Source organism: Podarcis gaigeae (assembly GCF_964106915.1).
Source record: "Podarcis gaigeae genome assembly, chromosome: 7".
NCBI classification, from domain to species: Eukaryota; Metazoa; Chordata; class Lepidosauria; order Squamata; family Lacertidae; genus Podarcis; species Podarcis gaigeae.
The window spans coordinates 69,562,100-69,572,436 of record NC_139683.1 but is presented as its reverse complement, the minus strand read 5'-3'; the positions used below and the strand labels follow the sequence as shown (position 1 = coordinate 69,572,436).

Genomic DNA, 10,337 nt, shown 5'->3' with positions numbered 1-10,337 from the left:
TGTTAACCCTTGTGCGACTCCCTGCAGAGTGGGCAGGAGTCAAGTATAGTCTGTTCTCATCCAGTGCCTAAGCCAATACCTCTCACATTCTGTAACCAATAAAGTTGTGGCCTTTTTCAGCCCATTAACCTAAAATACTTGTGTCCATGTGTCTTATTTCATCACAAAGCGGGGAGCGGGGCCTTGACTCACAAACATTTTAGCTGCTCCAAAGTGAAGGGAGTTCATTTACAACACACACACACACACACACACTGATTCCAAGGTTTAGCACTATCTATTCTTTCAATTGGGTTTAAGTAAAAAGTGTTTATGGTGTTCTTACTTTATTTTAAAGTAATAACAGAAAATAAATTCTTAGAACTAAAGGGGGGGTGGATAAAATTAAAATCCCACTTCTTCAAAAAATTACAGTCCGTTGCCACACTTGCCTTGCAAAATAACTGCCCTACAACAAACAAGTCTTAATCCTAATAATAATAATAATAATGCTGGCAATTGTTGCACTTTTGCTGAAGAGGCCAGTGCTGTGGTAAGCCCTCTGACAGTAAGAGGCAATCTATTCATAAACGATTCTTCCTTTGTGTGTAATGAGTGGAAGCCATTTGCAGCACAGAAGTGATTGAGTAATGAATGGATTTAACATGGAAAGATGAGGGGGAAGGAAATAAAAGTGCGCTTAGGTGTAACAAGAACGTTAAAGGGGGGAGATTGCTGTTGGAGGATGGCTGCTTACTTTAGAGGTTATAATAAAGGCAGGAAGTGCCTACTTTTTTAAAAAAATGAAAACATTTATAACGACCCTTTTCTTAACAAGATGACTATATTTAAAGAAGCCTGAGGAGGATTTTCCTACACTTTGCCTGTGTACATACATATTACCATCTTGAAACAGAGTCAGGTAATTCTCCTTTTTCACTCAATTTGGACCAAAGCTGAGGGGGGCATGGGGGTGAGAAACAGGAGAATGCATGAAAACGCAAGATGCAGGGTGCATACGGATTGTGGCTAATTTCATGTTTACACCACTTCCTGATCTGTATGTATAGCTAGCTCCTGAGTCAAGTGGAAACATTTGAAGAGGGAACCTCCTGTAGAGTTGAATGGGAGGAGGAAGCTGGTGTGGGTCTGGAGGCCTAGGACAAAGGAAGACATATTCTAATGACCATGCATTGCCTTGGGGGAAAACATGATGTTGTAATACTAATTCCCTCTCCCATTAATTTTTTTTTTTATGATTACTTGTTTGTTTGCTCTGTTTATTACATTTAAATTCCATTCTTCCTCCCAAAGGCTCTCAATGCTCCAAACACATCTGCAATACAAAGACAAATAAAAATAAAAACGCATTTAAAACATTTAAGAAATGTCAAAAACATCTAAAAGCAGTAAAATACCTGAAAGAAATTTGAGAACAGATGCCACCAAATCATGTGTCAGAATAAGCCTGCCAAAACCGAAACATTTTCAGCAGACCTCGAAAGCCTAATATCCATAGGCAGGGAGTTCCACAGTACAGGTGCTGCCACTCTAAAGGAATGTCTCATTTCAAATGCAGAATGGACATTGTGTGGCACTTGTTGAGTGCAAATTCCATGGTAAGCATTTATATTTGGTTGGGACTCACTCCCATTAATGTTCATTCAGCTCAGGGTTTCCCCAACTTGGGTCTTCAGCTGTTTTTAGCCTACAGTCCCCATCATCCCTGACCACTGGTCCTGCTAGCTAGGGGTGATGGGAGTTGTAGTCCAAAAAATCAGCTGGAGACCCAAACTGGATATACCCTGATTGAGCTAATCATAAGAAAATTGCATGCAGCAGGTTTTTTAAAAAATATTTATTAAAGGTTTTCATGAATTACCCAAGAATGCACAATGTCTCTTTTGTAGCCATTTTGATGAAGCTGAAGCAGTTGCAAGGGAGATGTATGGAAAGTTTTGAAAAGGAAAACAAGGCACAGGATACCTAGTTAGCAATTTTGTGTGGTGAGGTGGGTTGTAAAGGTGACCTTACAGCATCCCAGACCATCTTTTGTAGGTAAGGCCTATAGCTCAGTGATCGAACAGGTATATATAAGCAGAAGGCAGCATGTTCAATCCTTAGCATCTTGGGTTGTTTTTGTTTAGTCGTTTAGTCGTGTCCAATTCTTTGTGACCCCAAGGACTAGAGCATCCCAGGCACTCCTGTCTTCCACTGCCTCCTGCAGTTTGGTCAAACTCATGCTGGTAGCTTCGAGAACACTATCCAACCATCTCGTCCTCTGTCGTCCCCTTCTCCTTCTACCCTCCATCTTTCCCAACATCAGGGTCTTTTCCTGGGAGTCTTCTCTTCTCATGAGGTGGCCAAAGTACTGGAGCTTAAGCTTCAGGATCTGTCCTTCCAGTGAGCACTCAGGGCTGATTTCCTTAAGAATGGATCGGTTTGATCTTCTTGCAGTCCATGGGACTCTCAAGAGTCTCCTACAGCACCATAATTCAAAAGCATCAATTCTTCGGCGATCAGCCTTCTTTATGGTCTAGCTCTCACTTGGGTTAGCAGAGTTGTAGAACCTGGCCTGAGTTTCTGGAGAGGCACTGCCACGCAGAGTATGCCACACTGGTCCATATGCTCCAATAGCCCAGCTACATAACTTACCTTTTCTATACTAGCTATAATGCAGCCTTCCTGAACCTGGTGCCTTCCATATGTTGTCGGACTCCAACCCTCATCAGCACCAACCAGTGTTGATTATGCGAACAACATCTGGAGAGCACTAGTGTTCGGGAAAGCTCTTACAATGTGTCTTGTAACTATGATATGTAGCAATTGCATTGTGTTAAACTGCTCAGGCTTTATGATTCAAGGCAGATTTTCAAAGCTGAAGAATCATATCCCAAAACCGAAACATTAAAAGTCTCTCTTCCTTGGGAGTTAATAAAATTCAACTCTCATTTCATAGTTGATGCTAATGATTTGGCACTTTTTATACTTAGAGGGATGCCTAATTCAAAGCAAATGTTTTCCAATTATTACTTGAAGGCTTCATTAGTTTCCCTAATTTCCTGTTGTCTTTAGAGGGATCTGCTCAGGTGAAAACTTCCATTTAGCTTTGCCTTGTTAGACACCCAGTGAAACTAGACTTTGGAAGAATGCTCCTTCTGAATGGACAAATGGCAGAGGAGCACTTTGATGAATGAAAGCCACAGTGGTTTTGTTCCCTGTGGGAATGTTCTGGAACCATCTTTTAATAGAAAAACATTTCTACATATTCCATCACCACCACCTCACCCTGCCATAAACTTACTGGTAGCATATTTGTCAAATCACTTGAGGAAAGAGCTAGAGCTGCCTAGAAAACAAGGAAGTGCTAACTAAATTCCCTTCCATCTTCCCCAGTATTTCAGCAACGACTTCTGAGAATGATTTGGATATCAGGAGGACATTGTCTATCACTAGATATACCAGTTTTTTTGCTCTATAAGACTCACTTTTTCCTTCCTAAAAAGTAAGGGGAAATGTGTGTGTGTCTTATGGAGCGAATGCAGGCTGCGCAGCTATCACAGAAGCCAGAACAGCAAGAGGGATTGCTGCTTTCACTGTGCAGCGATCCCTCTTGCTGTTCTGGTTTCTGAGATTCAGAATATTTTTTTTTCTTGTTTTCCTCCTTCAAAAACTAGGTGTGTCTTATAGAGCGAAAAATACGGTATTCAGAATTTCTCCCTACAAGTAGCCTTGTGGATACTACTCTGTGTGATGTTAAGGGAAGAGAGTTCAAAATGTTCATTCCCCTGTGGGAAGTTTGGCCACATTTTAACATCAAGTTCTGTCCCTTCAGGCTGGTCCTGAGTCAAAATGCATTGTGCACCCTGCATACCAGTCACACTAACTCACCAAAAGCCTTGGAGAAGGGGAGAACACTCACTTCCACATTGGAATGATGCCGCAAGACCTCTCTTTTGCTAGCAATGACATATGCTAATGGATCATAATTCTCTGCTTCGAATCTGGGGACCTACAAAATTTATCACCAGGAAATACTCCCCAAGGCATGTGTTAGGAGCAAGTGGAGGAAGAAGCTAGGAATCCTTATCCAGTTCAGATTTTAAAATATTCTTTTCTTTGAGGTGAGCTTTAAGAGTCCCCAAACTGACATTCAAGTCCAAGCTCATTGAGCTTTCCTGGCATCTTGAGTTATTAGTGATACTGTAATCTTTACTTCATCCAATAATTATCAAAGCTTCGCCTCTTGTTTATATAGCTTTCTGCTACTTTCACCGCACCGCTCACATACTTTATCAAACCTAGAGGGCTGGCATATTTCTCTGCATTTTGAAGAGGATTTTATTTGTATATTTTTTTTGCCTTTAAAACCAATTAACATTAGAGGAAGAAAAGTAGCCATTTCATAATGTTGCCAACATAAAAGAACTGAAGCATTAGGCGATGACAGGGTCCTATGTTATTCTGGTGCATTAAATTGCTCCACGCGATAGCTTTAGATGTGTGAAAAACAGAGTTACTAAAATCTTCATCCCATGGGCTGTGATTAGCCTTGCTGAAATTCCTCTACTAAACAGCATCATGATGTTAGTCTTAGTGATGCAGCCAAAGAGCTATCTAATTAGAAAGTCAAACGAAGAGACATATCTACTGGATTAGTGCATCTGTACAGCAATATCTTTCCTAACCCAAACACAAGTAGCATTAAACCTTTTATGTTTTATATCCGTTACCTCCAGGTTCAGGACAAATGCCTCCTAATATCTATTATTTAAGTGGTGGCAATCAACAGAGAGGGGTATTGCCTCTTTAGCTTTCCAGAAGCTTCTAGTAGGCTACTGTTAGAAACAGGATTTGTTTTTATTTTAACAATTTGGCATACCACTTAATTACAGTCATATCTACAGGAGACTCAGTACAACGGATCTAAAAATGAATTAAAATGCTGGATTAGAATCTTGGCCTAGATGGACGTTCTTATTTTCTTAGCAGCCTTGAAGACGCAAGAAAGAAATCACACTTAACTGCTCACCCCCTATAAAATCTTAGTCACAGTTGTTCTATATAAGGATAATATTTTTTTCTTCTTTCTTTCGTATGCTTTCACTTTGAACTTCTATCTTTGAAGAGTTTTTTTTCACATTTTTGTTTTCAGTTTTTTTTTAATATTTCTCTGTTAGTTACTGTGGAGAAGCAATTAAGAGGATGGCTACTTCAGTTCTTGTGGAGAATATATCATTTTAAATATATAAAAAAACTTCTTGCCTGTGAAGCGATGAATTCGATTCACTTTCTGTAGAATTAAAAGAAATGCTCATTGAAAATACACACATGAACTGCGTTGCTTTCTGTTTTAGGCATCATTCTTATTTAGAATGGCTCGCTTGTTTGAGCTATCTTCTGTTAGGATTACATAGGATAAAGTTTTTATTTATATCTTGGAAAGACAAAGGCCAATGTATACAAAATCCTGTTGTGCATTTAGCTGTGAAGAGATCTATCAAGATTACTGTGGAGAGGCTTATTAAGAATGTGCCTTTACCTACGTGTTGCCAGCTTGGAGGCTGGGATCTGCCCCCAGAACATAGCCACCTTCAAAACATTCATGCTCCTTAAATGCAGTGGATGTTTCCTGAATGTGTAGCTCACCTGCAAGGGTATGGTTTCAAGGCTACATGATGTTTTTCAAGCAATTATTATTATTATTATTAATTAACATTTGTGCTGGTGTTCTTTAAGTCACCACAGGCATAGCGTAGGGCAGGAATCTGGATTGGAATCAGGCATGAAGGGAAGGGGATCACCTCAGCATTAACTTTTAAGAATAAAAATAGAATAAGCATGCACTTGCTAATTGCATGAATAACATCATTTGTTTGTACCTCAGGCCACCATAACAGTTTATGGGCTGGAATTAAAGTGCTCATCTTAATTTTAAAGCTGCATGTCGCTTGGAACCAGGATTTTTCATGAGCCAGGATTTCACATGAGCTCCCAAGGAACTGTCGGCACGCAGAGGGTCGCAAGGCCAGCTGGCTAGCCCCAGCTGGGTCATCTCCTTCCAGCCGTCCTGCTGTGAAGACCCATTGGCCTCTGCTCCAAGGTAAATCAGCGACCCAGGCTTCAAAGCCAGGGCACACTATATCAGCCGAGCAAGCTGCGCACACAGAATAGGCGTGAGGCTTGTGGAAGCATACTACAACTACAGATTTATTAATTATAAATCAGGTCAAAGAAACATGTCGTCTCTCTCTTTCTCTTCTCAGAGAGACAGAGAGAAGCAAAAGGTATACACACAACTGAAGTTCCCAGCAAGCTGTGCTGGTATGTAAACAGACATGTGACATGCAACAGTTCCATGTCTCCAACTAAAGGTGGAATAAAATTTTCCAACAGGAACTGCAATCAGAACATGACGTCCTTCCTTGGTTTCCACCAGTTTCTGAGATAATAATTGCTCTTATTAGACACAGAGTTTCCTCAGTGGTTTCTGCTTGCCCGTAGGATTCCCACCCCACCCCCCGTTGAAGGTGACCTACCAGATCTATGCTAAAATAGTGCTAATTGAAACCTTAAAATATTGTGGTAAACAGGGGGGAAAGCCAAGGGAGATATTTGCTTACATAATATTATGGAAAACAAAACTCAGCTTCATTTCTGATTGGCCAAGAGGTGGGAGGGGAGTGAAATTACCTGCATAGGTAAATCTAATTAGTGACTAGGAGGAGAGTTGGAATAATGATGGAGAAAGAGCTAAAAACCAGGAAAATGACATCAGTCTAGAAAGCTGCAGAGGACTCATGCGCCAGAGACAAAAGATGATCAGCTGGCCAAGGGATTAGGATGAGCTGAAACTGCTTTAAGTAGAGAGAAAGTCTAGATTTAGGTATATATTGATGTGTCTTTACTGCTCTTATGTTTAATTGTTAAAGCTATTCTGAAATCTGCCCCTGCTCAAATTGCTGCCTTTCAAAAACCTTCAATGAAAGTTAATTTTCTTCTGGGTTAACTTTGGTATGATGCCTTGTGTTTTACCCTGTGCCTAATTGTGTTACCACACAGCATAGTACAGTGAGTGGGCAAAGTCAGTCAGTTCCAGAAATTAAAAGGCTGTTTAATGAAAGCCAGGAAATATATATAAACCACTTGGGGACAGCAGTGAGGACCAGAGAGGAGATTGGGTTCGCTGGTTTGCTCCCTTCCAGCAGTGTGGGCTGTAGCAATTCATGATGCATGTGAATAAACTATTTTTTTTTTTATGCCAGTTGGCTCAAAATGTGTTAGGTCTGGTGTTGTATTAATTCATCCAGTACTCACCGCACTCTGCATCTATTCCAATGCATGTCTGTGTTTCGTTTTTCCTAATATTCTTATTTGGAGAACTCTCCTCTTGTCTTACTACTGTGAAGCAAATGATAAATGAATACCAAGTGAGGAGATGCTCGAATCTCATAGCTTCATGTTGTTTCATAGGTCTGGAAGCAAGTACAGTTCTTGGACAATGCACTGAAGGACATCCAGGACATGCTGCAGGAAAGGACCATTTAATTAAATATCACTGACCTATTGGTAGAGATTTGAGACATTTTTAGTTGCTCCAATATATTAGCTGAAATTCCTCTCACTGTATTTTTCAGCGGCATGCCTACACATTTTTGAAAGTGACCCTCGTTCCTCAGTGGTGTGTCACAGGAAAACAAATCGCAACTCTTTGCCATTCCCTTTCAATGTCAATATTGCCTTAGGGGCTGGCACTTGGCAGCTTGAGATGGCTCGACACTTCTTGTGTCTGAGAAGAGCTTGTCAGCAAGATGGAAGACCTTCCCTGGCAAAAATCTTCGCTTCCAGGTAGAGGTAATGCAAACTCAAATTACCGTTTGGCCATGTCCAAACATGAATGCGTGAGGGGGAGAGGAGAAAGGGGGAAAGTACAAGTAGCCAGGATGAAACATGTCCTTTGAGGAAACGTCTTGTTACCTCGGGACATGTTTGCTCAGATATGGACTAGCCTGAGGCAATGAGTTGTTCATAGCTATAGTCCAGAACCAAAGCTTTTGTGGCTCCAGTCTTTCTTATCTGTGCTGTTTCACCTTTGCAGGAGAATTAATAGATTTTCTTTCTACTGACACTCCATTCTTGAGACGAAGACAGGATTTGTACTATTCCCCCTTTAGCTGCTTTCCCACAAATTGGATTATTTAGGTAATCTCAAATAGCTACATGGTTGATGCTACGCAGGCTGGCAGGAAAGCCGCCTGGTAAATTCTAAGCACAAAGTGTCGGTGCTGCTGAGATGAATACATGCCTGGCATTGGCTACATTTCACAACACTAACTAGCACATTTCCCAGCAACATTGAATTCACCTGTAAGTATCATGGTGTCAGGAGCTGGGCAGAGGAGGAGGAGTGGTGGAGATCACGTTCCCATCCTGACCCTTCCGTGGAGGAGGAAGAGTATAGTATAGTATAGACTACAACTGTGGTTTGCGGGAGGTCGCAGCTCAGAGGCAGATGAGGGGGAAAGTTGGGAAATCATGGGAGAGCCAGAACAACACCCAGCTGACATGTTGTCATTAGAAAGCATTCCAGACCCACCATCTCCCAGAACCCAGATAGCCTTAAAAATAGGAGAGCAAAGAGCTCAAAGACAGAGGGCACATATTCCTGGATCCTTATCTTCTACTTCTTAGTTATTTTTTCAAATACAGAGGAAACACCTGCTATAGAGAAAGGAAATGTGGTTGTATGAATCAGTCCCAAAGGAAATGTGGTTGTATGAATCAGTCCCAAAGTCACACATAAAGTCGATAATTTGATGGGTGCAGGGTTGTGAATGTATATATATTGGCCTCAACTTGATAGGTTACAAACTGAGAAACCAATCTAAAACTTTCCCCCAATAGTAAAAGTTAATATACCCCCCAAAAAAAAAACTATTCATCACCTATTATGCAGATCCATCTTGACAGTGCTGAGATGCAGTCTGACTGTTACCTGTTTTTGGCTTTACCAAGACTTAAAGCATATCCTCTTTGTGACATCACACATGACATCAGAATGGCATGTTTGCATTCAACCTAGACTATCTCCATGCCGACAGCAATGGCCAGTAAACTTCTGCAACCAAGTAACCATCAGCCTGACTACCCAGTTGTTTCTATCTAGACTATTGGATGTTTGTTTTTTGCTCTCATAATCAAAGCCTGAAGAAGAGCTGTGTATAATCTGAAAATCTGCTTCCACTGTTAAAGACAACTAATTGTCAGGGACTGCGCAGTGGGGAAATGGTGGAGGCCTCTTCCCCATCCTGACCCTTTCAGGGTGAAGGAAGAGGAAGACAGTATAGCTTTACAACAAGGGCATGAGGGGGGTAGCAGCTCATAGGTAGATGAGGGGGAAATCATGGAAGAGCCAAAAACAACAGCCAGCTGACACATTGTCATTAGAAAGCATTCCAGACCCTCCATCTCCCTGAACCTGGCAAGCCTTAACAGTAGGAGAGCAAAGAGCTCAAAGACAGAGGGCACTTAGAGGAGGTAATGATGATGAAGAAGAGGAAGTGGGAGAGATGGGTGTTGAGATTCACTCAGGACTCTTGGCTCCCCACCAGCATGTCCATTGCTGGAACTGAGATAACCCCATATGCTATGAACTTGTACAAAAGGAGGCATTGTACTAGTGCTGGTGGGGAGCCAAGTTTGACTAGTCCCGCCTGTACCGCAATCGTAGCAATGCTGTAAACTTGGGTCTCCATGCCAGTAATTTCCTCAATCTCCACTCGTTCTTGAACATATTTTCCCTTATGGTTTGATTTCCCCCTCCCCAGGCTTCCCTCCAAGGCTGGATCTAGACACATAAAAAAAAAAAAAACATTTCAGGAAAATGCATTGTAAAGCAAATAATGGGAAATCACATTGGCAAAGGTTCAAACTCTACAGTGCCATCTAGCATCACACACATTTATTTTTTACTGATGTAGCTGAGTCTCTAAATTTCCTCTGTCAGCACCTGAACAAAGCACTAGTCCTTACGTGTAAAGCTGTCACCTTTCTACTGATTTATCTATCTAGAACAACATACGGAAATGTCCTCATAGATTGCCAGCTGGGGTACACAGTATCCCACCCTTAACTTAATGAATATGTAACACCATGAGACTTTGATGTATTTATTTGTTTCAGTGCGCTATACTTTGGGGGGGGGGGGATAAGGTTTTCTCTCAGTTTTTGTTTTCAGTTATTAATTATGCTTAATGTATGCTTTAGATATTATGTTTTCCCTTAATCTCTTGTCGTTCCTTCCCTTTGGCTATATCTCGCTGTGAATTGGATCACTGAGCAGTATATATATATATTTG

General features: G+C 41.2%; 1 long non-coding RNA gene across 1 annotated transcript; it reads right to left on the bottom strand.

Moving 5' to 3' along the window:
• Positions 1 to 1,242: 1,242 nt before the first annotated feature.
• Positions 1,243 to 9,267, bottom strand: LOC310848419. The gene is made up of 4 exons (XR_014566349.1): positions 8,925 to 9,267; positions 8,345 to 8,415; positions 7,297 to 7,380; positions 1,243 to 1,315 (listed from the first exon to the last, which is right to left on the bottom strand). It is a non-coding gene; the product is annotated as an uncharacterized lncRNA (long non-coding RNA).
• Positions 9,268 to 10,337: the final 1,070 nt, after the last annotated feature.